At 44.6% G+C, this 26,412-nt stretch overlaps 59 non-coding genes across 59 annotated transcripts; all 59 read left to right on the top strand.

Moving 5' to 3' along the window:
* The first annotated feature begins 419 nt into the window (after nt 1–419).
* Nucleotides 420–560, top strand: LOC141061764 (U4 spliceosomal RNA). Its single transcript, XR_012223595.1, has one exon. It is a non-coding gene; the product is annotated as a U4 spliceosomal RNA (small nuclear RNA).
* Nucleotides 561–841: 281 nt separating this feature from the next.
* On the top strand, nt 842–981 carry LOC141062529 (U4 spliceosomal RNA). The gene has a single exon (XR_012224287.1). It is a non-coding gene; the product is annotated as a U4 spliceosomal RNA (small nuclear RNA).
* Nucleotides 982–1,264: 283 nt separating this feature from the next.
* LOC141062146 (U4 spliceosomal RNA) lies at nt 1,265–1,405 on the top strand. The gene has a single exon (XR_012223941.1). It is a non-coding gene; the product is annotated as a U4 spliceosomal RNA (small nuclear RNA).
* A 285-nt stretch (nt 1,406–1,690) lies between these two features.
* LOC141061281 (U4 spliceosomal RNA) lies at nt 1,691–1,831 on the top strand. Its single transcript, XR_012223156.1, has one exon. It is a non-coding gene; the product is annotated as a U4 spliceosomal RNA (small nuclear RNA).
* Nucleotides 1,832–2,116: 285 nt separating this feature from the next.
* LOC141062198 (U4 spliceosomal RNA) lies at nt 2,117–2,257 on the top strand. Its single transcript, XR_012223988.1, has one exon. It is a non-coding gene; the product is annotated as a U4 spliceosomal RNA (small nuclear RNA).
* Nucleotides 2,258–2,542: 285 nt separating this feature from the next.
* On the top strand, nt 2,543–2,683 carry LOC141061601 (U4 spliceosomal RNA). Its single transcript, XR_012223447.1, has one exon. It is a non-coding gene; the product is annotated as a U4 spliceosomal RNA (small nuclear RNA).
* A 281-nt stretch (nt 2,684–2,964) lies between these two features.
* On the top strand, nt 2,965–3,105 carry LOC141061912 (U4 spliceosomal RNA). The gene has a single exon (XR_012223728.1). It is a non-coding gene; the product is annotated as a U4 spliceosomal RNA (small nuclear RNA).
* A 283-nt stretch (nt 3,106–3,388) lies between these two features.
* On the top strand, nt 3,389–3,529 carry LOC141063053 (U4 spliceosomal RNA). Its single transcript, XR_012224740.1, has one exon. It is a non-coding gene; the product is annotated as a U4 spliceosomal RNA (small nuclear RNA).
* Nucleotides 3,530–3,814: 285 nt separating this feature from the next.
* On the top strand, nt 3,815–3,955 carry LOC141061075 (U4 spliceosomal RNA). Its single transcript, XR_012222971.1, has one exon. It is a non-coding gene; the product is annotated as a U4 spliceosomal RNA (small nuclear RNA).
* Nucleotides 3,956–4,238: 283 nt separating this feature from the next.
* Nucleotides 4,239–4,379, top strand: LOC141062969 (U4 spliceosomal RNA). The gene has a single exon (XR_012224665.1). It is a non-coding gene; the product is annotated as a U4 spliceosomal RNA (small nuclear RNA).
* A 285-nt stretch (nt 4,380–4,664) lies between these two features.
* On the top strand, nt 4,665–4,805 carry LOC141061530 (U4 spliceosomal RNA). Its single transcript, XR_012223383.1, has one exon. It is a non-coding gene; the product is annotated as a U4 spliceosomal RNA (small nuclear RNA).
* A 283-nt stretch (nt 4,806–5,088) lies between these two features.
* On the top strand, nt 5,089–5,229 carry LOC141061053 (U4 spliceosomal RNA). Its single transcript, XR_012222951.1, has one exon. It is a non-coding gene; the product is annotated as a U4 spliceosomal RNA (small nuclear RNA).
* A 285-nt stretch (nt 5,230–5,514) lies between these two features.
* Nucleotides 5,515–5,655, top strand: LOC141061529 (U4 spliceosomal RNA). Its single transcript, XR_012223382.1, has one exon. It is a non-coding gene; the product is annotated as a U4 spliceosomal RNA (small nuclear RNA).
* A 281-nt stretch (nt 5,656–5,936) lies between these two features.
* LOC141061552 (U4 spliceosomal RNA) lies at nt 5,937–6,077 on the top strand. Its single transcript, XR_012223403.1, has one exon. It is a non-coding gene; the product is annotated as a U4 spliceosomal RNA (small nuclear RNA).
* Nucleotides 6,078–6,360: 283 nt separating this feature from the next.
* LOC141062165 (U4 spliceosomal RNA) lies at nt 6,361–6,501 on the top strand. Its single transcript, XR_012223958.1, has one exon. It is a non-coding gene; the product is annotated as a U4 spliceosomal RNA (small nuclear RNA).
* A 285-nt stretch (nt 6,502–6,786) lies between these two features.
* LOC141062805 (U4 spliceosomal RNA) lies at nt 6,787–6,927 on the top strand. The gene has a single exon (XR_012224516.1). It is a non-coding gene; the product is annotated as a U4 spliceosomal RNA (small nuclear RNA).
* Nucleotides 6,928–7,616: 689 nt separating this feature from the next.
* On the top strand, nt 7,617–7,757 carry LOC141061763 (U4 spliceosomal RNA). The gene has a single exon (XR_012223594.1). It is a non-coding gene; the product is annotated as a U4 spliceosomal RNA (small nuclear RNA).
* Nucleotides 7,758–8,042: 285 nt separating this feature from the next.
* On the top strand, nt 8,043–8,183 carry LOC141061270 (U4 spliceosomal RNA). The gene has a single exon (XR_012223146.1). It is a non-coding gene; the product is annotated as a U4 spliceosomal RNA (small nuclear RNA).
* A 285-nt stretch (nt 8,184–8,468) lies between these two features.
* Nucleotides 8,469–8,609, top strand: LOC141061117 (U4 spliceosomal RNA). The gene has a single exon (XR_012223009.1). It is a non-coding gene; the product is annotated as a U4 spliceosomal RNA (small nuclear RNA).
* Nucleotides 8,610–8,894: 285 nt separating this feature from the next.
* Nucleotides 8,895–9,035, top strand: LOC141060903 (U4 spliceosomal RNA). The gene has a single exon (XR_012222815.1). It is a non-coding gene; the product is annotated as a U4 spliceosomal RNA (small nuclear RNA).
* Nucleotides 9,036–9,316: 281 nt separating this feature from the next.
* Nucleotides 9,317–9,457, top strand: LOC141061980 (U4 spliceosomal RNA). Its single transcript, XR_012223791.1, has one exon. It is a non-coding gene; the product is annotated as a U4 spliceosomal RNA (small nuclear RNA).
* A 283-nt stretch (nt 9,458–9,740) lies between these two features.
* On the top strand, nt 9,741–9,881 carry LOC141062831 (U4 spliceosomal RNA). The gene has a single exon (XR_012224540.1). It is a non-coding gene; the product is annotated as a U4 spliceosomal RNA (small nuclear RNA).
* Nucleotides 9,882–10,166: 285 nt separating this feature from the next.
* On the top strand, nt 10,167–10,307 carry LOC141061528 (U4 spliceosomal RNA). Its single transcript, XR_012223381.1, has one exon. It is a non-coding gene; the product is annotated as a U4 spliceosomal RNA (small nuclear RNA).
* A 283-nt stretch (nt 10,308–10,590) lies between these two features.
* Nucleotides 10,591–10,731, top strand: LOC141061052 (U4 spliceosomal RNA). Its single transcript, XR_012222950.1, has one exon. It is a non-coding gene; the product is annotated as a U4 spliceosomal RNA (small nuclear RNA).
* A 285-nt stretch (nt 10,732–11,016) lies between these two features.
* On the top strand, nt 11,017–11,157 carry LOC141061527 (U4 spliceosomal RNA). Its single transcript, XR_012223380.1, has one exon. It is a non-coding gene; the product is annotated as a U4 spliceosomal RNA (small nuclear RNA).
* A 283-nt stretch (nt 11,158–11,440) lies between these two features.
* Nucleotides 11,441–11,581, top strand: LOC141061625 (U4 spliceosomal RNA). The gene has a single exon (XR_012223468.1). It is a non-coding gene; the product is annotated as a U4 spliceosomal RNA (small nuclear RNA).
* Nucleotides 11,582–11,866: 285 nt separating this feature from the next.
* On the top strand, nt 11,867–12,007 carry LOC141060949 (U4 spliceosomal RNA). The gene has a single exon (XR_012222856.1). It is a non-coding gene; the product is annotated as a U4 spliceosomal RNA (small nuclear RNA).
* A 281-nt stretch (nt 12,008–12,288) lies between these two features.
* On the top strand, nt 12,289–12,429 carry LOC141061551 (U4 spliceosomal RNA). The gene has a single exon (XR_012223402.1). It is a non-coding gene; the product is annotated as a U4 spliceosomal RNA (small nuclear RNA).
* Nucleotides 12,430–12,712: 283 nt separating this feature from the next.
* LOC141062153 (U4 spliceosomal RNA) lies at nt 12,713–12,853 on the top strand. The gene has a single exon (XR_012223947.1). It is a non-coding gene; the product is annotated as a U4 spliceosomal RNA (small nuclear RNA).
* A 285-nt stretch (nt 12,854–13,138) lies between these two features.
* On the top strand, nt 13,139–13,279 carry LOC141062803 (U4 spliceosomal RNA). Its single transcript, XR_012224515.1, has one exon. It is a non-coding gene; the product is annotated as a U4 spliceosomal RNA (small nuclear RNA).
* Nucleotides 13,280–13,968: 689 nt separating this feature from the next.
* LOC141061762 (U4 spliceosomal RNA) lies at nt 13,969–14,109 on the top strand. The gene has a single exon (XR_012223593.1). It is a non-coding gene; the product is annotated as a U4 spliceosomal RNA (small nuclear RNA).
* A 281-nt stretch (nt 14,110–14,390) lies between these two features.
* Nucleotides 14,391–14,530, top strand: LOC141062447 (U4 spliceosomal RNA). The gene has a single exon (XR_012224214.1). It is a non-coding gene; the product is annotated as a U4 spliceosomal RNA (small nuclear RNA).
* Nucleotides 14,531–14,813: 283 nt separating this feature from the next.
* On the top strand, nt 14,814–14,954 carry LOC141062023 (U4 spliceosomal RNA). Its single transcript, XR_012223829.1, has one exon. It is a non-coding gene; the product is annotated as a U4 spliceosomal RNA (small nuclear RNA).
* Nucleotides 14,955–15,239: 285 nt separating this feature from the next.
* Nucleotides 15,240–15,380, top strand: LOC141061268 (U4 spliceosomal RNA). Its single transcript, XR_012223145.1, has one exon. It is a non-coding gene; the product is annotated as a U4 spliceosomal RNA (small nuclear RNA).
* Nucleotides 15,381–15,665: 285 nt separating this feature from the next.
* On the top strand, nt 15,666–15,806 carry LOC141062197 (U4 spliceosomal RNA). Its single transcript, XR_012223987.1, has one exon. It is a non-coding gene; the product is annotated as a U4 spliceosomal RNA (small nuclear RNA).
* A 285-nt stretch (nt 15,807–16,091) lies between these two features.
* Nucleotides 16,092–16,232, top strand: LOC141061600 (U4 spliceosomal RNA). The gene has a single exon (XR_012223446.1). It is a non-coding gene; the product is annotated as a U4 spliceosomal RNA (small nuclear RNA).
* A 281-nt stretch (nt 16,233–16,513) lies between these two features.
* LOC141061911 (U4 spliceosomal RNA) lies at nt 16,514–16,654 on the top strand. Its single transcript, XR_012223727.1, has one exon. It is a non-coding gene; the product is annotated as a U4 spliceosomal RNA (small nuclear RNA).
* A 283-nt stretch (nt 16,655–16,937) lies between these two features.
* LOC141063052 (U4 spliceosomal RNA) lies at nt 16,938–17,078 on the top strand. Its single transcript, XR_012224739.1, has one exon. It is a non-coding gene; the product is annotated as a U4 spliceosomal RNA (small nuclear RNA).
* Nucleotides 17,079–17,363: 285 nt separating this feature from the next.
* Nucleotides 17,364–17,504, top strand: LOC141061642 (U4 spliceosomal RNA). Its single transcript, XR_012223484.1, has one exon. It is a non-coding gene; the product is annotated as a U4 spliceosomal RNA (small nuclear RNA).
* Nucleotides 17,505–17,787: 283 nt separating this feature from the next.
* LOC141062968 (U4 spliceosomal RNA) lies at nt 17,788–17,928 on the top strand. Its single transcript, XR_012224664.1, has one exon. It is a non-coding gene; the product is annotated as a U4 spliceosomal RNA (small nuclear RNA).
* Nucleotides 17,929–18,213: 285 nt separating this feature from the next.
* On the top strand, nt 18,214–18,354 carry LOC141061526 (U4 spliceosomal RNA). Its single transcript, XR_012223379.1, has one exon. It is a non-coding gene; the product is annotated as a U4 spliceosomal RNA (small nuclear RNA).
* Nucleotides 18,355–18,637: 283 nt separating this feature from the next.
* LOC141061256 (U4 spliceosomal RNA) lies at nt 18,638–18,778 on the top strand. The gene has a single exon (XR_012223134.1). It is a non-coding gene; the product is annotated as a U4 spliceosomal RNA (small nuclear RNA).
* Nucleotides 18,779–19,063: 285 nt separating this feature from the next.
* On the top strand, nt 19,064–19,204 carry LOC141062195 (U4 spliceosomal RNA). The gene has a single exon (XR_012223986.1). It is a non-coding gene; the product is annotated as a U4 spliceosomal RNA (small nuclear RNA).
* Nucleotides 19,205–19,489: 285 nt separating this feature from the next.
* Nucleotides 19,490–19,630, top strand: LOC141061597 (U4 spliceosomal RNA). The gene has a single exon (XR_012223444.1). It is a non-coding gene; the product is annotated as a U4 spliceosomal RNA (small nuclear RNA).
* A 281-nt stretch (nt 19,631–19,911) lies between these two features.
* On the top strand, nt 19,912–20,052 carry LOC141061910 (U4 spliceosomal RNA). Its single transcript, XR_012223726.1, has one exon. It is a non-coding gene; the product is annotated as a U4 spliceosomal RNA (small nuclear RNA).
* A 283-nt stretch (nt 20,053–20,335) lies between these two features.
* Nucleotides 20,336–20,476, top strand: LOC141063051 (U4 spliceosomal RNA). The gene has a single exon (XR_012224738.1). It is a non-coding gene; the product is annotated as a U4 spliceosomal RNA (small nuclear RNA).
* Nucleotides 20,477–20,761: 285 nt separating this feature from the next.
* LOC141061074 (U4 spliceosomal RNA) lies at nt 20,762–20,902 on the top strand. The gene has a single exon (XR_012222970.1). It is a non-coding gene; the product is annotated as a U4 spliceosomal RNA (small nuclear RNA).
* A 283-nt stretch (nt 20,903–21,185) lies between these two features.
* Nucleotides 21,186–21,326, top strand: LOC141062967 (U4 spliceosomal RNA). Its single transcript, XR_012224663.1, has one exon. It is a non-coding gene; the product is annotated as a U4 spliceosomal RNA (small nuclear RNA).
* Nucleotides 21,327–21,611: 285 nt separating this feature from the next.
* Nucleotides 21,612–21,752, top strand: LOC141061524 (U4 spliceosomal RNA). Its single transcript, XR_012223377.1, has one exon. It is a non-coding gene; the product is annotated as a U4 spliceosomal RNA (small nuclear RNA).
* Nucleotides 21,753–22,035: 283 nt separating this feature from the next.
* On the top strand, nt 22,036–22,176 carry LOC141061051 (U4 spliceosomal RNA). The gene has a single exon (XR_012222949.1). It is a non-coding gene; the product is annotated as a U4 spliceosomal RNA (small nuclear RNA).
* A 281-nt stretch (nt 22,177–22,457) lies between these two features.
* LOC141061698 (U4 spliceosomal RNA) lies at nt 22,458–22,598 on the top strand. Its single transcript, XR_012223535.1, has one exon. It is a non-coding gene; the product is annotated as a U4 spliceosomal RNA (small nuclear RNA).
* Nucleotides 22,599–22,881: 283 nt separating this feature from the next.
* On the top strand, nt 22,882–23,022 carry LOC141061900 (U4 spliceosomal RNA). Its single transcript, XR_012223717.1, has one exon. It is a non-coding gene; the product is annotated as a U4 spliceosomal RNA (small nuclear RNA).
* Nucleotides 23,023–23,307: 285 nt separating this feature from the next.
* LOC141062855 (U4 spliceosomal RNA) lies at nt 23,308–23,448 on the top strand. The gene has a single exon (XR_012224561.1). It is a non-coding gene; the product is annotated as a U4 spliceosomal RNA (small nuclear RNA).
* A 689-nt stretch (nt 23,449–24,137) lies between these two features.
* Nucleotides 24,138–24,278, top strand: LOC141061777 (U4 spliceosomal RNA). Its single transcript, XR_012223606.1, has one exon. It is a non-coding gene; the product is annotated as a U4 spliceosomal RNA (small nuclear RNA).
* Nucleotides 24,279–24,563: 285 nt separating this feature from the next.
* Nucleotides 24,564–24,704, top strand: LOC141061062 (U4 spliceosomal RNA). Its single transcript, XR_012222959.1, has one exon. It is a non-coding gene; the product is annotated as a U4 spliceosomal RNA (small nuclear RNA).
* Nucleotides 24,705–24,987: 283 nt separating this feature from the next.
* Nucleotides 24,988–25,128, top strand: LOC141061190 (U4 spliceosomal RNA). Its single transcript, XR_012223075.1, has one exon. It is a non-coding gene; the product is annotated as a U4 spliceosomal RNA (small nuclear RNA).
* A 281-nt stretch (nt 25,129–25,409) lies between these two features.
* On the top strand, nt 25,410–25,550 carry LOC141061908 (U4 spliceosomal RNA). The gene has a single exon (XR_012223725.1). It is a non-coding gene; the product is annotated as a U4 spliceosomal RNA (small nuclear RNA).
* A 283-nt stretch (nt 25,551–25,833) lies between these two features.
* On the top strand, nt 25,834–25,974 carry LOC141062488 (U4 spliceosomal RNA). Its single transcript, XR_012224250.1, has one exon. It is a non-coding gene; the product is annotated as a U4 spliceosomal RNA (small nuclear RNA).
* Nucleotides 25,975–26,255: 281 nt separating this feature from the next.
* On the top strand, nt 26,256–26,395 carry LOC141062582 (U4 spliceosomal RNA). The gene has a single exon (XR_012224336.1). It is a non-coding gene; the product is annotated as a U4 spliceosomal RNA (small nuclear RNA).
* Nucleotides 26,396–26,412: the final 17 nt, after the last annotated feature.

Here is a 26,412-nt window from a genome sequence, read left to right as displayed (position 1 = left end):
GAGAAATGGAGCCGGACATTCTCGCGCGATCAGCGATGAGCAGCGGGGGAGCCGGTCGGAGGTAAGTATCACACATAGCGATATCGCTAGCAATATCGCTATAACGTCACAAAACCAGTGACGTTTTAGCGATATTGCTAGCGATATTGCTTAGTGTAAAACCCCTTTAGGTCCTCCCAGTGTGGAAGAAAAGCCTTGCTTCTCACAGCAATGGATTGATGTTTGTTTCTTGGAGCAGAAGGCGAGAGTGAGGCAATCTGCCTGTAATTGCCAAAAATTACATCTTAACTGAACCCTTAGAATGTGTAAGCCAAGGATGCCTGGAAGCAGCGTGGAGGGCTAGTGGTGATTTGTAACTCACCATGGCTTAAAATGTTCTGCCCTGGAAGCGGGAAGCCCTTGGTCACTTCTGTTCTTTCATCTTTGCGCTGTGGCAATATTGTTGCCCATGAGGTTTATCCAAGGCGTGATTATTGCTTATTGAAAACTTTTCCCAATACCCCGCCATGATGACTTGAAATACAGTCAGCTTTGGCAATTTTTGTTGGTCTCTCAGGAGACTTAATCCATGGTATGCAAATGACAGTCTTAGCTCCTGCCAGCGTGGAAGAAAAGCCTTGCTTCTCACAGCAGTGGATTGATGTGTGTTTCCTGGAGCAGAAGGAGAGAGTGAGGCAATCTGCCTGTAATTGCCAAAAATTGTTTTTCCTGATCCCTTAGCATGTGGAAGCCCAGCATGTCTGGAAGCAGCGTGGGAGGGCTAGTGGTGATTTGGAACTCACCATAGCTTAAACAAGTTCTGCCTTGGAAGCGGGAAGCCCTTGATCACTTCTGTTCCTTCATCTTTGCGATGTGGCAATATCGTAGCCTATGAGGTTTAACCGAGGCTTATCATTGCTAATTGAAAATTTTTCCCAATACCCCGCCATGATGACGTGAAATACAGTCAGCTTTGGCAATTTTTGTTGGTCTCTCAGGAGACGTAATTCATGGAATGCAAATGACAGTCTTAGCTTCTCCCAGTGTGGAAGAAAAGCCTTGCTTCTCACAGCAATGGATTGATGTTTGTTTCTTGGAGCATAAGGCGAGAGTGAGGCAATCTGCCTGTAATTGCCAAAAATTACATCTTTCCTGAGCCCTCAGAATGTGGAAGCCCAGGATGCCTGGAAGCAGTGTGGGAGGGCTAGTGAGAATTTGTAACTCACCGTAGCTTAAACAAGCTCTGCTTTGAAAGCAGGAAGGCATTGGTCATAACATTTCTTTCAACTTTGCGCAGTGGCAATATCGTAGCCCATGAGGTTTAACCGAGGCGCGATTATTGCTAATTGAAAACTTTTCCCAATACCCCGCCATGATGACTTGAAATACAGTCAGCTTTGGCAATTTTTGTTGGTCTCTCAGGAGACTTAATCTATGGTATGCAAATAACAGAGTCTTAGCTCCTCCCAGCGTGGAAGTATAGCCTTGCTTCTCACAGCAATGGATTGATGTTTGTTGCCTGGAGCAGAAGGAGAGAGTGAGGCAATCTGCCTGTAATTGCCAAAAATTTCATCTTAACTGATCCCTTAGAATGTGGAAGCTCAGAATGCCTGGAAGCAGTGTGGGAGGGCTAGTGAGAATTTGTAACTCACCATAGCTTAAACAAGCTCTGCTTTGGATGCAGGAAGGCATTGGTCACAACAGTTCTTTCAACTTTGCGCAGTGGCAATATCGTAGCCTATGAGGTTTAACCGAGGCGTGATTATTGCTAATTGAAAACTTTTCCCAATACCCCGCCATGATGACTTGAAATACAGTCAGCTTTGGCAATTTTTGTTGGTCTCTCAGGAGACTTAATCCATTGTATGCAAATAACAGAGTCTTAGCTCCTCCCAGCGTGGAAGAAAAGCCTTGCTTCTCACAGCTATGGATTGATGTTTGTTTCTTGGAGCAGAAGGCGAGAGTGAGGCAATCTGCCTGTAATTGCCAAAAATTTCATCTTAACTGAGCCCTTAGAATGTGGAAGCTCAGAATGCCTGGAAGCAGTGTGGGAGGGCTAGTGAGAATTTGTAACTCACCGTAGCTTAAACAAGCTCTGCTTTGGAAGCAGGAAGGCATTGGTCACAACAGTTCTTTCAACTTTGCGCAGTGGCAAGATCATAGTCCATGAGATTTAACCGAGGCGTGATTATTGCTAATTGAAAACTTTTCCCAATACCCCACCATGATGACTTGAAATACAGTCAGCTTTGGCAATTTTTGTTGGTCTCTCAGGAGACTTAATCCATTGTATGCAAATAACAGAGTCTTAGCTTCTCCCAGCGTGGAAGAAAAGCCTTGCTTCTCACAGCAATGGATTGATGTTTGTTGCCTGGAGCAGAAGGAGATAGTGAGGCAATCTGCCTGTAATTGCCAAAAATTTCATCTTAACTGAGCCCTTAGAATGTGGAAGCTCAGAATGCCTGGAAGCAGTGTGGGAGGGCTAGTGAGAATTTGTAACTCACCATAGCTTAAACAAGCTCTGCTTTGGAAGCAGGAAGGCATTGGTCACAACAGTTCTTTCAACTTTGCGCAGTGGCAATATCGTAGCCTATGAGGTTTAACCGAGGCGTGATTATTGCTAATTGAAAACTTTTCCCAATACCCCACGATGATGACTTGAAATACAGTCAGCTTTGGCAATTTTTGTTGGTCTCTCAGGAGACTTAATCTATGGTATGTAAATGACAGTCTTAGGTTCTCCCAGTGTGGAAGAAAAGCCTTGCTTCTCACAGCAATGGATTGATGTTTGTTTCTTGGAGCAGAAGGCGAGAGTGAGGCAATCTGCCTGTAATTGCCAAAAATTACATCTTAACTGAACCCTTAGAATGTGTAAGCCAAGGATGCCTGGAAGCAGCGTGGAGGGCTAGTGGTGATTTGTAACTCACCATGGCTTAAAATGTTCTGCCCTGGAAGCGGGAAGCCCTTGGTCACTTCTGTTCTTTCATCTTTGCGCTGTGGCAATATTGTTGCCCATGAGGTTTATCCAAGGCGTGATTATTGCTAATTGAAAACTTTTCCCAATACCCCGCCATAATGACTTGGAATACAGTCAGCTTTGGCAATTTTTGTTGGTCTCTCAGGAGACTTAATTCATGGAATGCAAATGACAGTCTTAGGTCCTCCCAGTGTGGAAGAAAAGCCTTGCTTCTCACAGCAATGGATTGATGTTTGTTTCTTGGAGCAGAAGGAGAGAGTGAGGCAATCTGCCTGTAATGGCCAAAAATTTCATCTTAACTGAGCCCTTAGAATGTGGAAGCTCAGGATGCCTGGAAGCAGTGTGGAAGGGCTATTGAGAATTTGTAACTCACCGTAGCTTAAACAAGCTCTGCTTTGAAAGCAGGAAGGCATTGGTCACAACAGTTCTTTCAACTTTGCGCAGTGGCAATATCGTAGCCCATGAGGTTTAACCGAGGCGTGATTATTGCTAATTGAAAACTTTTCCCAATACCCTGCCATGATGACTTGAAATACAGTCAGCTTTGGCAATTTTTGTTGGTCTCTCAGGAGACTTAATCTATGGTATGCAAATAACAGAGTCTTAGCTCCTCCCAGCGTGGAAGAATAGCCTTGCTTTTCACAGCAATGGATTGATGTTTGTTGCCTGGAGCAGAAGGAAAGAGTGAGGCAATCTGCCTGTAATTGCCAAAAATTTCATCTTAACTGAGCCCTTAGAATGTGGAAGCTCAGAATGCCTGGAAGCAGTGTGGGAGGGCTAGTGAGAATTTGTAACTCACCGTAGCTTAAACAAGCTCTGCTTTGGAAGCAGGAAGGCATTGGTCACAACAGTTTCTTCAACTTTGCGCAGTGGCAATATTGTAGCCCATGAGGTTTAACCGAGGCGGGATTATTGCTAGTTGAAAACTTTTCCCAATACCCCGCCATGATGACTTGAAATACAGTCAGCTTTGGCAATTTTTGTTGGTCTCTCAGGAGACTTAATCTATGGTATGTAAATGACAGTCTTAGGTCCTCCCAGTGTGGAAGAAAAGCCTTGCTTCTCACAGCAATGGATTGATGTTTGTTTCTTGGAGCAGAAGGCGAGAGTGAGGCAATCTGCCTGTAATTGCCAAAAATTACATCTTTCCTGAGCCCTCAGAATGTGGAAGCCCAGGATGCCTGGAAGCAGTGTGGGAGGCGTAGTGAGAATTTGTAACTCACCGTAGCTTAAACAAGCTCTGCTTTGGAAGCAGGAAGGCATTGGTCACAACAGTTTTTTCAACTTTGCGCAGTGGCAATATCGTAGCCCATGAGGTTTAACCGAGGCGGGATTATTGCTAGTTGAAAACTTTTCCCAATACCCCGCCATGATGACTTGAAATACAGTCAGCTTTGGCAATTTTTGTTGGTCTCTCAGGAGACTTAATCCATTGTATGCAAATAACAGAGTCTTACCTCCACCCAGCGTGGAAGAAAAGCCTAGATTCTCACAACAATGGATTGATGTTTGTTGCCTGAAGCAGAAGGAAAGAGTGAGGCAATCTGCCTGTAATGGCCAAAAATTTCATCTTAACTGAGCCCTTAGAATGTGGAAGCTCAGGATGCCTGGAAGCAGTGTGGAAGGGCTATTGAGAATTTGTAACTCACCGTAGCTTAAACAAGCTCTGATTTGGAAGCGGGAAGGCATTGGTCACAACAGTTCTTTCAACTTTGCGCAGTGACAATATCGTAGCCCATGAGGTTTAACCGAGGCGTGATTATTGCTAATTGAAAACTTTTCCCAATACCCCGCCATGATGACTTGAAATACAGTCAGCTTTGGCAATCTTTGTTGGTCTTTCAGGAGACTTAATCTATGGTATGCAAATGACAGTCTTAGGTCCTCCCAGTGTGGAAGAAAAGCCTTGCTTCTCACAGCAATGGATTGATGTTTGTTTCTTGGAGCAGAAGGAGAGAGTGAGGCAATCTGCCTGTAATGGCCAAAAATTTCATCTTAACTGAGCCCTTAGAATGTGGAAGCTCAGGATGCCTGGAAGCAGTGTGGAAGGGCTATTGAGAATTTGTAACTCACCGTAGCTTAAACAAGCTCTGATTTGGAAGCGGGAAGGCATTGGTCACAACAGTTCTTTCAACTTTGTGCAGTGACAATATCGTAGCCCATGAGGTTTAACCGAGGCGTGATTATTGCTAATTGAAAACTTTTTCCAATACCCCGCCATGATGACTTGAAATACAGTCACCTTTGGCAATTTTTGTTGGTCTCTCAGGAGACTTAATCTATGATATGCAAATAACAGAGTTTTAGCTCCTCCCAGCGTGGAAGAATAGCCTTGCTTCTCACAGCAATGGATTGATGTTTGTTGCCTGGAGCAGAAGGAGAGAGTGAGGCAATCTGCCTGTAATTGCCAAAAATTTCATCTTAACTGAGCCCTTAGAATGTGGAAGCTCAGAATGCCTGGAAGCAGTGTGGGAGGGCTAGTGAGAATTTGTAACTCACCATAGCTTAAACAAGCTCTGATTTGGAAGCGGGAAGGCATTGGTCACAACAGTTCTTTCAACTTTGCGCAGTGACAATATCGTAGCCCATGAGGTTTAACCGAGGCGTGATTATTGCTAATTGAAAACTTTTCCCAATACCCCGCCATGATGACTTGAAATACAGTCAGCTTTGGCAATCTTTGTTGGTCTTTCAGGAGACTTAATCTATGGTATGCAAATGACAGTCTTAGGTTCTCCCAGCGTGGAAGAAAAGCCTTGCTTCTCACAGCAATGGATTGAAGTTTGTTTCTTGGAGCAGAAGGCGAGAGTGAGGCAATCTGCCTGTAATTGCCAAAAATTACATCTTAACTGAACCCTTAGAATGTGTAAGCCAAGGATGCCTGGAAGCAGCGTGGAGGGCTAGTGGTGATTTGTAACTCACCATGGCTTAAAATGTTCTGCCCTGGAATCGGGAAGCCCTTGGTCACTTCTGTTCTTTCATCTTTGCGCAGTGGCAATATTGTTGCCCATGAGGTATATCCAAGGCGTGATTATTGCTAATTGAAAACTTTTCCCAATACCCCGCCATGATGACTTGGAATACAGTCAGCTTTGGCAATTTTTGTTGGTCTCTCAGGAGACTTAATTCATGGAATGCAAATGACAGTCTTAGCTTCTCCCAGTGTGGAAGAAAAGCCTTGCTTCTCACAGCAATGGATTGATGTTTGTTTCTTGGAGCAGAAGGCGAGAGTGAGGCAATCTGCCTGTAATTGCCAAAAATTACATCTTTCCTGAGCCCTCAGAATGTGGAAGCCCAGGATGCCTGGAAGCAGTGTGGGAGGGCTAGTGAGAATTTGTAACTCACCGTAGCTTAAACAAGCTCTGCTTTGAAATCAGGAAGGCATTGGTCACAACAGTTCTTTCAACTTTGCGCAGTGGCAATATCGTAGCCCATGAGGTTTAACCGAGGCGTGATTATTGCTAATTGAAAACTTTTCCCAATACCCCGCCATGATGACTTGAAATACAGTCAGCTTTGGCAATTTTTGTTGGTCTCTCAGGAGACTTAATCTATGGTATGCAAATAACAGAGTCTTAGCTCCTCCCAGCGTGGAAGAATAGCCTTGCTTCTCACAGCAATGGATTGATGTTTGTTGCCTGAAGCAGAAGGAGAGAGTGAGGCAATCTGCCTGTAATTGCCAAAAGTTTCATCTTAACTGAGCCCTTAGAATGTGGAAGCTCAGAATGCCTGGAAGCAGTGTGGGAGGGCTAGTGAGAAATTGTAATTCACCATATCTTAAACAAGCTCTGCTTTGGAAGCAGGAAGGCATTGGTCACAACAGTTCTTTCAACTTTGCGCAGTGGCAATATCGTAGCCTATGAGGTTTAACCGAGGCGTGATTATTGCTAATTGAAAACTTTTCCCAATACCCCGTCATGATGACTTGAAATACAGTCAGCTTTGGCAATTTTTGTTGGTCTCTCAGGAGACTTAATCTATGGTATGTAAATGACAGTCTAAAGGCCCTTTTACATTTAGCGATGCACCAGCGATTCAACCAGCGATCCGACCCGGTCAGGATCGCTGGTGCATCGCTAAATGATCGCTAGTGAGCTTTCATACAGAATGATCTCACAGCGATGCAGCAGCGACGCAGCGGACGATACTTACCTTTCACACACAGCGATCCTGGCGTCCTCCCGCCCGCCTCCACGCATCGCTGGACGTCACAGCAGGAAGCCCAGCAGGAAGCGCCCGACGAGAAATGGAGCCGGACATTCTCGCGCGATCAGCGATGAGCAGCGGGGGAGCCGGTCGGAGGTAAGTATCACACATAGCGATATCGCTAGCAATATCGCTATAACGTCACAAAACCAGTGACGTTTTAGCGATATTGCTAGCGATATTGCTTAGTGTAAAACCCCTTTAGGTCCTCCCAGTGTGGAAGAAAAGCCTTGCTTCTCACAGCAATGGATTGATGTTTGTTTCTTGGAGCAGAAGGCGAGAGTGAGGCAATCTGCCTGTAATTGCCAAAAATTACATCTTAACTGAACCCTTAGAATGTGTAAGCCAAGGATGCCTGGAAGCAGCGTGGAGGGCTAGTGGTGATTTGTAACTCACCATGGCTTAAAATGTTCTGCCCTGGAAGCGGGAAGCCCTTGGTCACTTCTGTTCTTTCATCTTTGCGCTGTGGCAATATTGTTGCCCATGAGGTTTATCCAAGGCGTGATTATTGCTTATTGAAAACTTTTCCCAATACCCCGCCATGATGACTTGAAATACAGTCAGCTTTGGCAATTTTTGTTGGTCTCTCAGGAGACTTAATCTATGGTATGCAAATAACAGAGTCTTAGCTCCTCCCAGCGTGGAAGAAAAGCCTTGCTTCTCACAGCTATGGATTGATGTTTGTTGCCTGGAGCAGAAGGAGAGAGTGAGGCAATCTGCCTGTAATTGCCAAAAATTTCATCTTAACTGATCCCTTAGAATGTGGAAGCTCAGAATGCCTGGAAGCAGTGTGGGAGGGCTAGTGAGAATTTGTAACTCACCATAGCTTAAACAAGCTCTGCTTTGGATGCAGGAAGGCATTGGTCACAACAGTTCTTTCAACTTTGCGCAGTGGCAATATCGTAGCCTATGAGGTTTAACTGAGGCGTGATTATTGCTAATTGAAAACTTTTCCCAATACCCCACCATGATGACTTGAAATACAGTCAGCTTTGGCAATTTTTGTTGGTCTCTCAGGAGACTTAATCCATTGTATGCAAATAACAGAGTCTTAGCTCCTCCCAGCGTGGAAGAAAAGCCTTGCTTCTCACAGCTATGGATTGATGTTTGTTTCTTGGAGCAGAAGGCGAGAGTGAGGCAATCTGCCTGTAATTGCCAAAAATTTCATCTTAACTGAGCCCTTAGAATGTGGAAGCTCAGAATGCCTGGAAGCAGTGTGGGAGGGCTAGTGAGAATTTGTAACTCACCGTAGCTTAAACAAGCTCTGCTTTGGAAGCAGGAAGGCATTGGTCACAACAGTTCTTTCAACTTTGCGCAGTGGCAAGATCATAGTCCATGAGGTTTAACCGAGGCGTGATTATTGCTAATTGAAAACTTTTCCCAATACCCCGCCATGATGACTTGAAATACAGTCAGCTTTGGCAATTTTTGTTGGTCTCTCAGGAGACTTAATCCATTGTATGCAAATAACAGAGTCTTAGCTCCTCCCAGCGTGGAAGAAAAGCCTTGCTTCTCACAGCAATGGATTGATGTTTGTTGCCTGGAGCAGAAGGAGATAGTGAGGCAATCTGCCTGTAATTGCCAAAAATTTCATCTTAACTGAGCCCTTAGAATGTGGAAGCTCAGAATGCCTGGAAGCAGTGTGGGAGGGCTAGTGAGAATTTGTAACTCACCATAGCTTAAACAAGCTCTGCTTTGGAAGCAGGAAGGCATTGGTCACAACAGTTCTTTCAACTTTGCGCAGTGGCAATATCGTAGCCTATGAGGTTTAACCGAGGCGTGATTATTGCTAATTGAAAACTTTTCCCAATACCCCACCATGATGACTTGAAATACAGTCAGCTTTGGCAATTTTTGTTGGTCTCTCAGGAGACTTAATCTATGGTATGTAAATGACAGTCTTAGGTTCTCCCAGTGTGGAAGAAAAGCCTTGCTTCTCACAGCAATGGATTGATGTTTGTTTCTTGGAGCAGAAGGCGAGAGTGAGGCAATCTGCCTGTAATTGCCAAAAATTACATCTTAACTGAACCCTTAGAATGTGTAAGCCAAGGATGCCTGGAAGCAGCGTGGAGGGCTAGTGGTGATTTGTAACTCACCATGGCTTAAAATGTTCTGCCCTGGAAGCGGGAAGCCCTTGGTCACTTCTGTTCTTTCATCTTTGCGCTGTGGCAATATTGTTGCCCATGAGGTTTATCCAAGGCGTGATTATTGCTAATTGAAAACTTTTCCTAATACCCCGCCATAATGACTTGGAATACAGTCAGCTTTGGCAATTTTTGTTGGTCTCTCAGGAGACTTAATTCATGGAATGCAAATGACAGTCTTAGGTCCTCCCAGTGTGGAAGAAAAGCCTTGCTTCTCACAGCAATGGATTGATGTTTGTTTCTTGGAGCAGAAGGAGAGAGTGAGGCAATCTGCCTGTAATGGCCAAAAATTTCATCTTAACTGAGCCCTTAGAATGTGGAAGCTCAGGATGCCTGGAAGCAGTGTGGAAGGGCTATTGAGAATTTGTAACTCACCGTAGCTTAAACAAGCTCTGATTTGGAAGCGGGAAGGCATTGGTCACAACAGTTCTTTCAACTTTGTGCAGTGACAATATCATAGCCCATGAGGTTTAACCGAGGCGTGATTATTGCTAATTGAAAACTTTTCCCAATACCCCGCCATGATGACTTGTAATACAGTCAGCTTTGGCAATTTTTGTTGGTCTCTCAGGAGACTTAATCTATGGTATGCAAATGACAGAGTCTTAGCTCCTCCCAGCGTGGAAGAATAGCCTTGCTTTTCACAGCAATGGATTGATGTTTGTTGCCTGGAGCAGAAGGAAAGAGTGAGGCAATCTGCCTGTAATGGCCAAAAATTTCATCTTAACTGAGCCCTTAGAATGTGGAAGCTCAGGATGCCTGGAAGCAGTGTGGAAGGGCTATTGAGAATTTGTAACTCACCGTAGCTTAAACAAGCTCTGATTTGGAAGCGGGAAGGCATTGGTCACAACAGTTCTTTCAACTTTGCGCAGTGACAATATCGTAGCCCATGAGGTTTAACCGAGGCGTGATTATTGCTAATTGAAAACTTTTCCCAATACCCCGCCATGATGACTTGAAATACAGTCAGCTTTGGCAATCTTTGTTGGTCTTTCAGGAGACTTAATCTATGGTATGCAAATGACAGTCTTAGGTCCTCCCAGTGTGGAAGAAAAGCCTTGCTTCTCACAGCAATGGATTGATGTTTGTTTCTTGGAGCAGAAGGAGAGAGTGAGGCAATCTGCCTGTAATGGCCAAAAATTTCATCTTAACTGAGCCCTTAGAATGTGGAAGCTCAGGATGCCTGGAAGCAGTGTGGAAGGGCTATTGAGAATTTGTAACTCACCGTAGCTTAAACAAGCTCTGATTTGGAAGCGGGAAGGCATTGGTCACAACAGTTCTTTCAACTTTGTGCAGTGACAATATCGTAGCCCATGAGGTTTAACCGAGGCGTGATTATTGCTAATTGAAAACTTTTTCCAATACCCCGCCATGATGACTTGAAATACAGTCACCTTTGGCAATTTTTGTTGGTCTCTCAGGAGACTTAATCTATGATATGCAAATAAAAGAGTTTTAGCTCCTCCCAGCGTGGAAGAATAGCCTTGCTTCTCACAGCAATGGATTGATGTTTGTTGCCTGGAGCAGAAGGAGAGAGTGAGGCAATCTGCCTGTAATTGCCAAAAATTTCATCTTAACTGAGCCCTTAGAATGTGGAAGCTCAGAATGCCTGGAAGCAGTGTGGGAGGGCTAGTGAGAATTTGTAACTCACCATAGCTTAAACAAGCTCTGATTTGGAAGCGGGAAGGCATTGGTCACAACAGTTCTTTCAACTTTGCGCAGTGACAATATCGTAGCCCATGAGGTTTAACCGAGGCGTGATTATTGCTAATTGAAAACTTTTCCCAATACCCCGCCATGATGACTTGAAATACAGTCAGCTTTGGCAATCTTTGTTGGTCTTTCAGGAGACTTAATCTATGGTATGCAAATGACAGTCTTAGGTCCTCCCAGTGTGGAAGAAAAGCCTTGCTTCTCACAGCAATGGATTGATGTTTGTTTCTTGGAGCAGAAGGAGAGAGTGAGGCAATCTGCCTGTAATGGCCAAAAATTTCATCTTAACTGAGCTCTTAGAATGTGGAAGCTCAGGATGCCTGGAAGCAGTGTGGAAGGGCTATTGAGAATTTGTAACTCACCGTAGCTTAAACAAGCTCTGATTTGGAAGCGGGAAGGCATTGGTCACAACAGTTCTTTCAACTTTGTGCAGTGACAATATCGTAGCCCACGAGGTTTAACCGAGGCGTGATTATTGCTAATTGAAAACTTTTTCCAATACCCCGCCATGATGACTTGAAATACAGTCACCTTTGGCAATTTTTGTTGGTCTCTCAGGAGACTTAATCTATGATATGCAAATAACAGAGTTTTAGCTCCTCCCAGCGTGGAAGAATAGCCTTGCTTCTCACAGCAATGGATTGATGTTTGTTGCCTGGAGCAGAAGGAGAGAGTGAGGCAATCTGCCTGTAATTGCCAAAAATTTCATCTTAACTGAGCCCTTAGAATGTGGAAGCTCAGAATGCCTGGAAGCAGTGTGGGAGGGCTAGTGAGAATTTGTAACTCACCATAGCTTTAACAAGCTCTGCTTTGGAAGCAGGAAGGCATTGGTCACAACAGTTCTTTCAACTTTGCGCAGTGGCAATATCGTAGCCTATGAGGTTTCACCGAGGCGTGATTATTGCTAATTGAAAACTTTTCCCAATACCCCACCATGATGACTTGAAATACAGTCAGCTTTGGCAATTTTTGTTGGTCTCTCAGGAGACTTAATCTATGTTATGTAAATGACAGTCTTAGGTTCTCCCAGTGTGGAAGAAAAGCCTTGCTTTTCACAGCAATGGATTGAAGTTTGTTTCTTGGAGCAGAAGGCGAGAGTGAGGCAATCTGCCTGTAATTGCCAAAAATTACATCTTAACTGAACCCTTAGAATGTGTAAGCCAAGGATGCCTGGAAGCAGCGTGGAGGGCTAGTGGTGATTTGTAACTCACCATGGCTTAAAATGTTCTGCCCTGGAATCGGGAAGCCCTTGGTCACTTCTGTTCTTTCATCTTTGCGCAGTGGCAATATTGTTGCCCATGAGGTATATCCAAGGCGTGATTATTGCTAATTGAAAACTTTTCCCAATACCCCGCCATGATGACTTGGAATACAGTCAGCTTTGGCAATTTTTGTTGGTCTCTCAGGAGACTTAATTCATGGAATGCAAATGACAGTCTTAGCTTCTCCCAGTGTGGAAGAAAAGCCTTGCTTCTCACAGCAATGGATTGATGTTTGTTTCTTGGAGCAGAAGGCGAGAGTGAGGCAATCTGCCTGTAATTGCCAAAAATTACATCTTTCCTGAGCCCTCAGAATGTGGAAGCCCAGGATGCCTGGAAGCAGTGTGGGAGGGCTAGTGAGAATTTGTAACTCACCGTAGCTTAAACAAGCTCTGCTTTGAAAGCAGGAAGGCATTGGTCACAACAGTTCTTTCAACTTTGCGCAGTGGCAATATCGTAGCCCATGAGGTTTAACCGAGGCGTGATTATTGCTAATTGAAAACTTTTCCCAATACCCCGCCATGATGACTTGAAATACAGTCAGCTTTGGCAATTTTTGTTGGTCTCTCAGGAGACTTAATCTATGGTATGCAAATAACAGAGTCTTAGCTCCTCCCAGCGTGGAAGAATAGCCTTGCTTCTCACAGCAATGGATTGATGTTTGTTGCCTGAAGCAGAAGGAGAGAGTGAGGCAATCTGCCTGTAATTGCCAAAAATTTCATCTTAACTGAGCCCTTAGAATGTGGAAGCTCAGAATGCCTGGAAGCAGTGTGGGAGGGCTAGTGAGAATTTGTAACTCACCATAGCTTAAACAAGCTCTGCTTTGGAAGCAGGAAGGCATTGGTCACAACAGTTCTTTCAACTTTGCGCAGTGGCAATATCGTAGCCTATGAGGTTTAACCGAGGCGTGATTATTGCTAATTGAAAACTTTTCCCAATACCCCGTCATGATGACTTGAAATACAGTCAGCTTTGGCAATTTTTGTTGGTCTCTCAGGAGACTTAATCTATGGTATGTAAATGACAGTCTAAAGGCCCTTTTACATTTAGCGATGCACCAGCGATTCAACCAGCGATCCGACCCGGTCAGGATCGCTGGTGCATCGCTAAATGATCGCTAGTGAGCTTTCATACAGAATGATCTCACAGCGATGCAGCAGCGACGCAGCGGACGATACTTACCTTTCACACACAGCGATCCTGGCGTCCTCCCGCCCGCCTCCACGCATCGCTGGACGTCACAGCAGGAAGCCCAGCAGGAAGCGCCCGACGAGAAATGGAGCCGGACATTCTCGCGCGATCAGCGATGAGCAGCGGGGGAGCCGGTCGGAGGTAAGTATCACACATAGCGATATCGCTAGCAATATCGCTATAACGTCACAAAACCAGTGACGTTTTAGCGATATTGCTAGCGATATTGCTTAGTGTAAAACCCCTTTAGGTCCTCCCAGTGTGGAAGAAAAGCCTTGCTTCTCACAGCAATGGATTGATGTTTGTTTCTTGGAGCAGAAGGCGAGAGTGAGGCAATCTGCCTGTAATTGCCAAAAATTACATCTTAACTGAACCCTTAGAATGTGTAAGCCAAGGATGCCTGGAAGCAGCGTGGAGGGCTAGTGGTGATTTGTAACTCACCATGGCTTAAAATGTTCTGCCCTGGAAGCGGGAAGCCCTTGGTCACTTCTGTTCTTTCATCTTTGCGCTGTGGCAATATTGTTGCCCATGAGGTTTATCCAAGGCGTGATTATTGCTTATTGAAAACTTTTCCCAATACCCCGCCATGATGACTTGAAATACAGTCAGCTTTGGCAATTTTTGTTGGTCTCTCAGGAGACTTAATCCATGGTATGCAAATGACAGTCTTAGCTCCTGCCAGCGTGGAAGAAAAGCCTTGCTTCTCACAGCAGTGGATTGATGTGTGTTTCCTGGAGCAGAAGGAGAGAGTGAGGCAATCTGCCTGTAATTGCCAAAAATTGTTTTTCCTGATCCCTTAGCATGTGGAAGCCCAGCATGTCTGGAAGCAGCGTGGGAGGGCTAGTGGTGATTTGGAACTCACCATAGCTTAAACAAGTTCTGCCTTGGAAGCGGGAAGCCCTTGATCACTTCTGTTCCTTCATCTTTGCGATGTGGCAATATCGTAGCCAATGAGGTTTAACCGAGGCTTATCATTGCTAATTGAAAATTTTTCCCAATACCCCGCCATGATGACGTGAAATACAGTCAGCTTTGGCAATTTTTGTTGGTCTCTCAGGAGACGTAATTCATGGAATGCAAATGACAGTCTTAGCTTCTCCCAGTGTGGAAGAAAAGCCTTGCTTCTCACAGCAATGGATTGATGTTTGTTTCTTGGAGCATAAGGCGAGAGTGAGGCAATCTGCCTGTAATTGCCAAAAATTACATCTTTCCTGAGCCCTCAGAATGTGGAAGCCCAGGATGCCTGGAAGCAGTGTGGGAGGGCTAGTGAGAATTTGTAACTCACCGTAGCTTAAACAAGCTCTGCTTTGAAAGCAGGAAGGCATTGGTCATAACATTTCTTTCAACTTTGCGCAGTGGCAATATCGTAGCCCATGAGGTTTAACCGAGGCGCGATTATTGCTAATTGAAAACTTTTCCCAATACCCCGCCATGATGACTTGAAATACAGTCAGCTTTGGCAATTTTTGTTGGTCTCTCAGGAGACTTAATCTATGGTATGCAAATAACAGAGTCTTAGCTCCTCCCAGCGTGGAAGTATAGCCTTGCTTCTCACAGCAATGGATTGATGTTTGTTGCCTGGAGCAGAAGGAGAGAGTGAGGCAATCTGCCTGTAATTGCCAAAAATTTCATCTTAACTGATCCCTTAGAATGTGGAAGCTCAGAATGCCTGGAAGCAGTGTGGGAGGGCTAGTGAGAATTTGTAACTCACCATAGCTTAAACAAGCTCTGCTTTGGATGCAGGAAGGCATTGGTCACAACAGTTCTTTCAACTTTGCGCAGTGGCAATATCGTAGCCTATGAGGTTTAACCGAGGCGTGATTATTGCTAATTGAAAACTTTTCCCAATACCCCGCCATGATGACTTGAAATACAGTCAGCTTTGGCAATTTTTGTTGGTCTCTCAGGAGACTTAATCCATTGTATGCAAATAACAGAGTCTTAGCTCCTCCCAGCGTGGAAGAAAAGCCTTGCTTCTCACAGCTATGGATTGATGTTTGTTTCTTGGAGCAGAAGGCGAGAGTGAGGCAATCTGCCTGTAATTGCCAAAAATTTCATCTTAACTGAGCCCTTAGAATGTGGAAGCTCAGAATGCCTGGAAGCAGTGTGGGAGGGCTAGTGAGAATTTGTAACTCACCGTAGCTTAAACAAGCTCTGCTTTGGAAGCAGGAAGGCATTGGTCACAACAGTTCTTTCAACTTTGCGCAGTGGCAAGATCATAGTCCATGAGATTTAACCGAGGCGTGATTATTGCTAATTGAAAACTTTTCCCAATACCCCACCATGATGACTTGAAATACAGTCAGCTTTGGCAATTTTTGTTGGTCTCTCAGGAGACTTAATCCATTGTATGCAAATAACAGAGTCTTAGCTCCTCCCAGCGTGGAAGAAAAGCCTTGCTTCTCACAGCAATGGATTGATGTTTGTTGCCTGGAGCAGAAGGAGATAGTGAGGCAATCTGCCTGTAATTGCCAAAAATTTCATCTTAACTGAGCCCTTAGAATGTGGAAGCTCAGAATGCCTGGAAGCAGTGTGGGAGGGCTAGTGAGAATTTGTAACTCACCATAGCTTAAACAAGCTCTGCTTTGGAAGCAGGAAGGCATTGGTCACAACAGTTCTTTCAACTTTGCGCAGTGGCAATATCGTAGCCTATGAGGTTTAACCGAGGCGTGATTATTGCTAATTGAAAACTTTTCCCAATACCCCACGATGATGACTTGAAATACAGTCAGCTTTGGCAATTTTTGTTGGTCTCTCAGGAGACTTAATCTATGGTATGTAAATGACAGTCTTAGGTTCTCCCAGTGTGGAAGAAAAGCCTTGCTTCTCACAGCAATGGATTGATGTTTGTTTCTTGGAGCAGAAGGCGAGAGTGAGGCAATCTGCCTGTAATTGCCAAAAATTACATCTTAACTGAACCCTTAGAATGTGTAAGCCAAGGATGCCTGGAAGCAGCGTGGAGGGCTAGTGGTGATTTGTAACTCACCATGGCTTAAAATGTTCTGCCCTGGAAGCGGGAAGCCCTTGGTCACTTCTGTTCTTTCATCTTTGCGCTGTGGCAATATTGTTGCCCATGAGGTTTATCCAAGGCGTGATTATTGCTAATTGAAAACTTTTCCCAATACCCCGCCATAATGACTTGGAATACAGTCAGCTTTGGCAATTTTTGTTGGTCTCTCAGGAGACTTAATTCATGGAATGCAAATGACAGTCTTAGGTCCTCCCAGTGTGGAAGAAAAGCCTTGCTTCTCACAGCAATGGATTGATGTTTGTTTCTTGGAGCAGAAGGAGAGAGTGAGGCAATCTGCCTGTAATGGCCAAAAATTTCATCTTAACTGAGCCCTTAGAATGTGGAAGCTCAGGATGCCTGGAAGCAGTGTGGAAGGGCTATTGAGAATTTGTAACTCACCGTAGCTTAAACAAGCTCTGCTTTGAAAGCAGGAAGGCATTGGTCACAACAGTTCTTTCAACTTTGCGCAGTGGCAATATCGTAGCCCATGAGGTTTAACCGAGGCGTGATTATTGCTAATTGAAAACTTTTCCCAATACCCTGCCATGATGACTTGAAATACAGTCAGCTTTGGCAATTTTTGTTGGTCTCTCAGGAGACTTAATCTATGGTATGCAAATAACAGAGTCTTAGCTCCTCCCAGCGTGGAAGAATAGCCTTGCTTTTCACAGCAATGGATTGATGTTTGTTGCCTGGAGCAGAAGGAAAGAGTGAGGCAATCTGCCTGTAATTGCCAAAAATTTCATCTTAACTGAGCCCTTAGAATGTGGAAGCTCAGAATGCCTGGAAGCAGTGTGGGAGGGCTAGTGAGAATTTGTAACTCACCGTAGCTTAAACAAGCTCTGCTTTGGAAGCAGGAAGGCATTGGTCACAACAGTTTCTTCAACTTTGCGCAGTGGCAATATTGTAGCCCATGAGGTTTAACCGAGGCGGGATTATAGCTAGTTGAAAACTTTTCCCAATACCCCGCCATGATGACTTGAAATACAGTCAGCTTTGGCAATTTTTGTTGGTCTCTCAGGAGACTTAATCTATGGTATGTAAATGACAGTCTTAGGTCCTCCCAGTGTGGAAGAAAAGCCTTGCTTCTCACAGCAATGGATTGATGTTTGTTTCTTGGAGCAGAAGGCGAGAGTGAGGCAATCTGCCTGTAATTGCCAAAAATTACATCTTTCCTGAGCCCTCAGAATGTGGAAGCCCAGGATGCCTGGAAGCAGTGTGGGAGGCGTAGTGAGAATTTGTAACTCACCGTAGCTTAAACAAGCTCTGCTTTGGAAGCAGGAAGGCATTGGTCACAACAGTTTTTTCAACTTTGCGCAGTGGCAATATCGTAGCCCATGAGGTTTAACCGAGGCGGGATTATTGCTAGTTGAAAACTTTTCCCAATACCCCGCCATGATGACTTGAAATACAGTCAGCTTTGGCAATTTTTGTTGGTCTCTCAGGAGACTTAATCCATTGTATGCAAATAACAGAGTCTTACCTCCACCCAGCGTGGAAGAAAAGCCTAGATTCTCACAACAATGGATTGATGTTTGTTGCCTGAAGCAGAAGGAAAGAGTGAGGCAATCTGCCTGTAATGGCCAAAAATTTCATCTTAACTGAGCCCTTAGAATGTGGAAGCTCAGGATGCCTGGAAGCAGTGTGGAAGGGCTATTGAGAATTTGTAACTCACCGTAGCTTAAACAAGCTCTGATTTGGAAGCGGGAAGGCATTGGTCACAACAGTTCTTTCAACTTTGCGCAGTGACAATATCGTAGCCCATGAGGTTTAACCGAGGCGTGATTATTGCTAATTGAAAACTTTTCCCAATACCCCGCCATGATGACTTGAAATACAGTCAGCTTTGGCAATCTTTGTTGGTCTTTCAGGAGACTTAATCTATGGTATGCAAATGACTGTCTTAGGTCCTCCCAGTGTGGAAGAAAAGCCTTGCTTCTCACAGCAATGGATTGATGTTTGTTTCTTGGAGCAGAAGGAGAGAGTGAGGCAATCTGCCTGTAATGGCCAAAAATTTCATCTTAACTGATCCCTTAGAATGTGGAAGCTCAGAATGCCTGGAAGCAGTGTGGGAGGGCTAGTGAGAATTTGTAACTCACCATAGCTTAAACAAGCTCTGCTTTGGATGCAGGAAGGCATTGGTCACAACAGTTCTTTCAACTTTGCGCAGTGGCAATATCGTAGCCTATGAGGTTTAACCGAGGCGTGATTATTGCTAATTGAAAACTTTTCCCAATACCCCGCCATGATGACTTGAAATACAGTCAGCTTTGGCAATTTTTGTTGGTCTCTCAGGAGACTTAATCCATTGTATGCAAATAACAGAGTCTTAGCTCCTCCCAGCGTGGAAGAAAAGCCTTGCTTCTCACAGCTATGGATTGATGTTTGTTTCTTGGAGCAGAAGGTGAGAGTGAGGCAATCTGCCTGTAATTGCCAAAAATTTCATCTTAACTGAGCCCTTAGAATGTGGAAGCTCAGAATGCCTGGAAGCAGTGTGGGAGGGCTAGTGAGAATTTGTAACTCACCGTAGCTTAAACAAGCTCTGCTTTGGAAGCAGGAAGGCATTGGTCACAACAGTTCTTTCAACTTTGCGCAGTGGCAAGATCATAGTCCATGAGATTTAACCGAGGCGTGATTATTGCTAATTGAAAACTTTTCCCAATACCCCACCATGATGACTTGAAATACAGTCAGCTTTGGCAATTTTTGTTGGTCTCTCAGGAGACTTAATCCATTGTATGCAAATAACAGAGTCTTAGCTCCTCCCAGCGTGGAAGAAAAGCCTTGCTTCTCACAGCAATGGATTGATGTTTGTTGCCTGGAGCAGAAGGAGATAGTGAGGCAATCTGCCTGTAATTGCCAAAAATTTCATCTTAACTGAGCCCTTAGAATGTGGAAGCTCAGAATGCCTGGAAGCAGTGTGGGAGGGCTAGTGAGAATTTGTAACTCACCATAGCTTAAACAAGCTCTGCTTTGGAAGCAGGAAGGCATTGGTCACAACAGTTCTTTCAACTTTGCGCAGTGGCAATATCGTAGCCTATGAGGTTTAACCGAGGCGTGATTATTGCTAATTGAAAACTTTTCCCAATACCCCACGATGATGACTTGAAATACAGTCAGCTTTGGCAATTTTTGTTGGTCTCTCAGGAGACTTAATCTATGGTATGTAAATGACAGTCTTAGGTTCTCCCAGTGTGGAAGAAAAGCCTTGCTTCTCACAGCAATGGATTGATGTTTGTTTCTTGGAGCAGAAGGCGAGAGTGAGGCAATCTGCCTGTAATTGCCAAAAATTACATCTTAACTGAACCCTTAGAATGTGTAAGCCAAGGATGCCTGGAAGCAGCGTGGAGGGCTAGTGGTGATTTGTAACTCACCATGGCTTAAAATGTTCTGCCCTGGAAGCGGGAAGCCCTTGGTCACTTCTGTTCTTTCATCTTTGCGCTGTGGCAATATTGTTGCCCATGAGGTTTATCCAAGGCGTGATTATTGCTAATTGAAAACTTTTCCCAATACCCCGCCATAATGACTTGGAATACAGTCAGCTTTGGCAATTTTTGTTGGTCTCTCAGGAGACTTAATTCATGGAATGCAAATGACAGTCTTAGGTCCTCCCAGTGTGGAAGAAAAGCCTTGCTTCTCACAGCAATGGATTGATGTTTGTTTCTTGGAGCAGAAGGAGAGAGTGAGGCAATCTGCCTGTAATGGCCAAAAATTTCATCTTAACTGAGCCCTTAGAATGTGGAAGCTCAGGATGCCTGGAAGCAGTGTGGAAGGGCTATTGAGAATTTGTAACTCACCGTAGCTTAAACAAGCTCTGCTTTGAAAGCAGGAAGGCATTGGTCACAACAGTTCTTTCAACTTTGCGCAGTGGCAATATCGTAGCCCATGAGGTTTAACCGAGGCGTGATTATTGCTAATTGAAAACTTTTCCCAATACCCTGCCATGATGACTTGAAATACAGTCAGCTTTGGCAATTTTTGTTGGTCTCTCAGGAGACTTAATCTATGGTATGCAAATAACAGAGTCTTAGCTCCTCCCAGCGTGGAAGAATAGCCTTGCTTTTCACAGCAATGGATTGATGTTTGTTGCCTGGAGCAGAAGGAAAGAGTGAGGCAATCTGCCTGTAATTGCCAAAAATTTCATCTTAACTGAGCCCTTAGAATGTGGAAGCTCAGAATGCCTGGAAGCAGTGTGGGAGGGCTAGTGAGAATTTGTAACTCACCGTAGCTTAAACAAGCTCTGCTTTGGAAGCAGGAAGGCATTGGTCACAACAGTTTCTTCAACTTTGCGCAGTGGCAATATTGTAGCCCATGAGGTTTAACCGAGGCGGGATTATTGCTAGTTGAAAACTTTTCCCAATACCCCGCCATGATGACTTGAAATACAGTCAGCTTTGGCAATTTTTGTTGGTCTCTCAGGAGACTTAATCTATGGTATGTAAATGACAGTCTTAGGTCCTCCCAGTGTGGAAGAAAAGCCTTGCTTCTCACAGCAATGGATTGATGTTTGTTTCTTGGAGCAGAAGGCGAGAGTGAGGCAATCTGCCTGTAATTGCCAAAAATTACATCTTTCCTGAGCCCTCAGAATGTGGAAGCCCAGGATGCCTGGAAGCAGTGTGGGAGGCGTAGTGAGAATTTGTAACTCACCGTAGCTTAAACAAGCTCTGCTTTGGAAGCAGGAAGGCATTGGTCACAACAGTTTTTTCAACTTTGCGCAGTGGCAATATCGTAGCCCATGAGGTTTAACCGAGGCGGGATTATTGCTAGTTGAAAACTTTTCCCAATACCCCGCCATGATGACTTGAAATACAGTCAGCTTTGGCAATTTTTGTTGGTCTCTCAGGAGACTTAATCCATTGTATGCAAATAACAGAGTCTTACCTCCACCCAGCGTGGAAGAAAAGCCTAGATTCTCACAACAATGGATTGATGTTTGTTGCCTGAAGCAGAAGGAAAGAGTGAGGCAATCTGCCTGTAATGGCCAAAAATTTCATCTTAACTGAGCCCTTAGAATGTGGAAGCTCAGGATGCCTGGAAGCAGTGTGGAAGGGCTATTGAGAATTTGTAACTCACCGTAGCTTAAACAAGCTCTGATTTGGAAGCGGGAAGGCATTGGTCACAACAGTTCTTTCAACTTTGCGCAGTGACAATATCGTAGCCCATGAGGTTTAACCGAGGCGTGATTATTGCTAATTGAAAACTTTTCCCAATACCCCGCCATGATGACTTGAAATACAGTCAGCTTTGGCAATCTTTGTTGGTCTTTCAGGAGACTTAATCTATGGTATGCAAATGACAGTCTTAGGTCCTCCCAGTGTGGAAGAAAAGCCTTGCTTCTCACAGCAATGGATTGATGTTTGTTTCTTGGAGCAGAAGGAGAGAGTGAGGCAATCTGCCTGTAATGGCCAAAAATTTCATCTTAACTGAGCCCTTAGAATGTGGAAGCTCAGGATGCCTGGAAGCAGTGTGGAAGGGCTATTGAGAATTTGTAACTCACCGTAGCTTAAACAAGCTCTGATTTGGAAGCAGGAAGGCATTGGTCACAACAGTTCTTTCAACTTTGTGCAGTGACAATATCGTAGCCCATGAGGTTTAACCGAGGCGTGATTATTGCTAATTGAAAACTTTTTCCAATACCCCGCCATGATGACTTGAAATACAGTCACCTTTGGCAATTTTTGTTGGTCTCTCAGGAGACTTAATCTATGTTATGTAAATGACAGTCTTAGGTTCTCCCAGTGTGGAAGAAAAGCCTTGCTTCTCACAGCAATGGATTGAAGTTTGTTTCTTGGAGCAGAAGGCGAGAGTGAGGCAATCTGCCTGTAATTGCCAAAAATTACATCTTAACTGAACCCTTAGAATGTGTAAGCCAAGGATGCCTGGAAGCAGCGTGGAGGGCTAGTGGTGATTTGTAACTCACCATGGCTTAAAATGTTCTGCCCTGGAAGCGGGAAGCCCTTGGTCACTTCTGTTCTTTCATCTTTGCGCTGTGGCAATATTGTTGCCCATGAGGTATATCCAAGGCGTGATTATTGCTAATTGAAAACTTTTCCCAATACCCCGCCATGATGACTTGGAATACAGTCAGCTTTGGCAATTTTTGTTGGTCTCTCAGGAGACTTAATTCATGGAATGCAAATGACAGTCTTAGCTTCTCCCAGTGTGGAAGAAAAGCCTTGCTTCTCACAGCAATGGATTGATGTTTGTTTCTTGGAGCAGAAGGCGAGAGTGAGGCAATCTGCCTGTAATTGCCAAAAATTACATCTTTCCTGAGCCCTCAGAATGTGGAAGCCCAGGATGCCTGGAAGCAGTGTGGGAGGGCTAGTGAGAATTTGTAACTCACCGTAGCTTAAACAAGCTCTGCTTTGAAAGCAGGAAGGCATTGGTCACAACAGTTCTTTCAACTTTGCGCAGTGGCAATATCGTAGCCCATGAGGTTTAACCGAGGCGCGATTATTGCTAATTGAAAACTTTTCCCAATACCCCGCCATGATGACTTGAAATACAGTCAGCTTTGGCAATTTTTGTTGGTCTCTCAGGAGACTTAATCTATGGTATGCAAATAACAGAGTCTTAGCTCCTCCCAGTGTGGAAGAATAGCCTAGCTTCTCACAGCAATGGATTGATGTTTGTTGCCTGAAGCAGAAGGAGAGAGTGAGGCAATCTGCCTGTAATTGCCAAAAATTTCATCTTAACTGAGCCCTTAGAATGTGGAAGCTCAGAATGCCTGGAAGCAGTGTGGGAGGGCTAGTGAGAATTTGTAACTCACCATAGCTTAAACAAGCTCTGCTTTGGAAGCAGGAAGGCATTGGTCACAACAGTTCTTTCAACTTTGCGCAGTGGCAATATCGTAGCCTATGAGGTTTAACCGAGGCGTGATTATTGCTAATTGAAAACTTTTTCCAATACCCCGTCATGATGACTTGAAATACAGTCAGCTTTGGCAATTTTTGTTGGTCTCTCAGGAGACTTAATCTATGGTATGTAAATAACAGTCTAAAGGCCCTTTTACATTTAGCGATGCACCAGCGATTCAACCAGCGATCTGACCCGGTCAGGATCGCTGGTGCATCGCTAAATGATCGCTAGTGAGCTTTCATACAGAATGATCTCACAGCGATGCAGCAGCGACGCAGCGGACGATACTTACCTTTCACACACAGCGATCCTGGCGTCCTCCCGCCCGCCTCCACGCATCGCTGGACGTCACAGCAGGAAGCCCAGCAGGAAGCGCCCGACGAGAAATGGAGCCGGACATTCTCGCGCGATCAGCGATGAGCAGCGGGGGAGCCGGTCGGAGGTAAGTATCACACATAGCGATATCGCTAGCAATATCGCTATAACGTCACAAAACCAGTGACGTTTTAGCGATATTGCTAGCGATATTGCTTAGTGTAAAACCCCTTTAGGTCCTCCCAGTGTGGAAGAAAAGCCTTGCTTCTCACAGCAATGGATTGATGTTTGTTTCTTGGAGCAGAAGGCGAGAGTGAGGCAATCTGCCTGTAATTGCCAAAAATTACATCTTAACTGAACCCTTAGAATGTGTAAGCCAAGGATGCCTGGAAGCAGCGTGGAGGGCTAGTGGTGATTTGTAACTCACCATGGCTTAAAATGTTCTGCCCTGGAAGCGGGAAGCCCTTGGTCACTTCTGTTCTTTCAACTTTGCGCAGTGGCAATATCGTAGCCCATGAGGTTTAACCGAGGCGCGATTATTGCTAATTGAAAACTTTTCCCAATACCCCGCCATGATGACTTGAAATACAGTCAGCTTTGGCAATTTTTGTTGGTCTCTCAGGAGACTTAATCTATGGTATGCAAATAACAGAGTCTTAGCTCCTCCCAGCGTGGAAGAAAAGCCTTGCTTCTCACAGCAATGGATTGATGTTTGTTTCTTGGAGCAGAAGGAGAGAGTGAGGCAATCTGCCTGTAATTGCCAAAAATTTCATCTTAACTGAGCCCTTAGAATGTGGAAGCTCAGAATGCCTGGAAGCAGTGTGGGAGGGCTAGTGAGAATTTGTAACTCACCCTAGCTTAAACAAGCTCTGCTTTGGAAGCAGGAAGGCATTGGTCACAACAGTTCTTTAAACTTTGCGCGGTGGCAATATCGTAGCCTATGAGGTTTAACTGAGGCGTGATTATTGCTAATTGAAAACTTTTCCCAATACCCCGCCATGATGACTTGAAATACAGTCAGCTTTGGCAATTTTTGTTGGTCTCTCAGGAGACTTAATCTATGGTATGTAAATGACAGTCTTAGGTCCTCCCTGTGTGGAAGAAAAGCCTTGCTTCTCACAGCTATGGATTGATGTTTGTTTCTTGGAGCAGAAGGCGAGAGTGAGGCAATCTGCCTGTAATTGCCAAAAATTACATCTTTCCTGAGCCCTCAGAATGTGGAAGCCCAGGATGCCTGGAAGCAGTGTGGGAGGGCTAGTGAGAATTTGTAACTCACCGTAGCTTAAACAAGCTCTGCTTTGGAAGCAGGAAGGCATTGGTCACAACATTTCTTTCAACTTTGCGCAGTGGCAATACCTTAGCCCATGAGGTTTAACCGAGGCGTGATTATTGCTAATTGAAAACTTTTCCCAATACCCCGCCATGATGACTTGAAATACAGTCAGCTTTGGCAATTTTTGTTGGTCTCTCAGGAGACTTAATCTATGGTATGCAAATGACAGTCTTAGGTCCTCCCAGTGTGGAAGAAAAGCCTTGCTTCTCACAGCAATGGATTCATGTTTGTTTCTTGGAGCAGAAGGAGAGAGTGAGGCAATCTGCCTGTAATGGCCAAAAATTTCATCTTAACTGAGCCCTTAGAATGTGTAAGCCAAGGATGCCTGGAAGCAGCGTGGAGGGCTAGTGGTGATTTGTAACTCACCATGGCTTAAAATGTTCTGCCCTGGAAGCGGGAAGCCCTTGGTCACTTCTGTTCTTTCATCTTTGCGCTGTGGCAATATTGTTGCCCATGAGGTTTATCCAAGGCGTGATTATTGCTAATTGAAAACTTTTCCCAATACCCCGCCATAATGACTTGGAATACAGTCAGCTTTGGCAATTTTTGTTGGTCTCTCAGGAGACTTAATTCATGGAATGCAAATGACAGTCTTAGCTTCTCCCAGTGTGGAAGAAAAGCCTTGCTTCTCACAGCAATGGATTGATGTTTGTTTCTTGGAGCAGAAGGCGAGAGTGAGGCAATCTGCCTGTAATTGCCAAAAATTACATCTTTCCTGAGCCCTCAGAATGTGGAAGCCCAGGATGCCTGGAAGCAGTGTGGGAGGGCTAGTGAGAATTTTTAACTCACCGTAGCTTAAACAAGCTCTGCTTTGGAAGCAGGAAGGCATTGGTCACAACATTTCTTTCAACTTTGCGCAGTGGCAATATCTTAGCACATGAGGTTTAAACGAGGCGTGATTATTGCTAATTGAAAACTTTTCCCAATACCCCGCCATTATGACTTGAATTACAGTCAGCTTTGGCAATTTTTGTTGGTCTCTCAGGAGACTTAATCTATGGTATGCAAATGACAGTCTTAGGTCCTCCCAGTGTGGAAGAAAAGCCTTGCTTCTCACAGCAATGGATTGATGTTTGTTTCCTGGAGCAGAAGGAGAGAGTGAGGCAATCTGCCTGTAATTGCCAAAAATTGTTTTTCCTGATCCCTTAGCATGTGGAAGCCCAGCATGTCTGGAAGCAGCGTGGGAGGGCTAGTGGTGATTTGGAACTCACCATAGCTTAAACAAGTTCTGCCTTGGAAGCGGGAAGCCGTTGATCACTTCTGTTCCTTCATCTTTGCGATGTGGCAATATCGTAGCCCATTAGGTTTAACCGAGGCATATCATTGCTAATTGAAAACTTTTCCCAATACCCCGCCATGATGACGTGAAATACAGTCAGCTTTGGCAATTTTTGTTGGTCTCTCAGGAGACTTAATTCATGGAATGC

This window comes from Dendrobates tinctorius, unplaced genomic scaffold (genome assembly GCF_039654945.1).
Source record: "Dendrobates tinctorius isolate UK_male_01 unplaced genomic scaffold, ASM3965494v1 ptg000245l, whole genome shotgun sequence".
Classification (NCBI taxonomy): Eukaryota; Metazoa; Chordata; class Amphibia; order Anura; family Dendrobatidae; genus Dendrobates; species Dendrobates tinctorius.
This window is presented reverse-complemented; position numbering and strand designations above follow the sequence as displayed.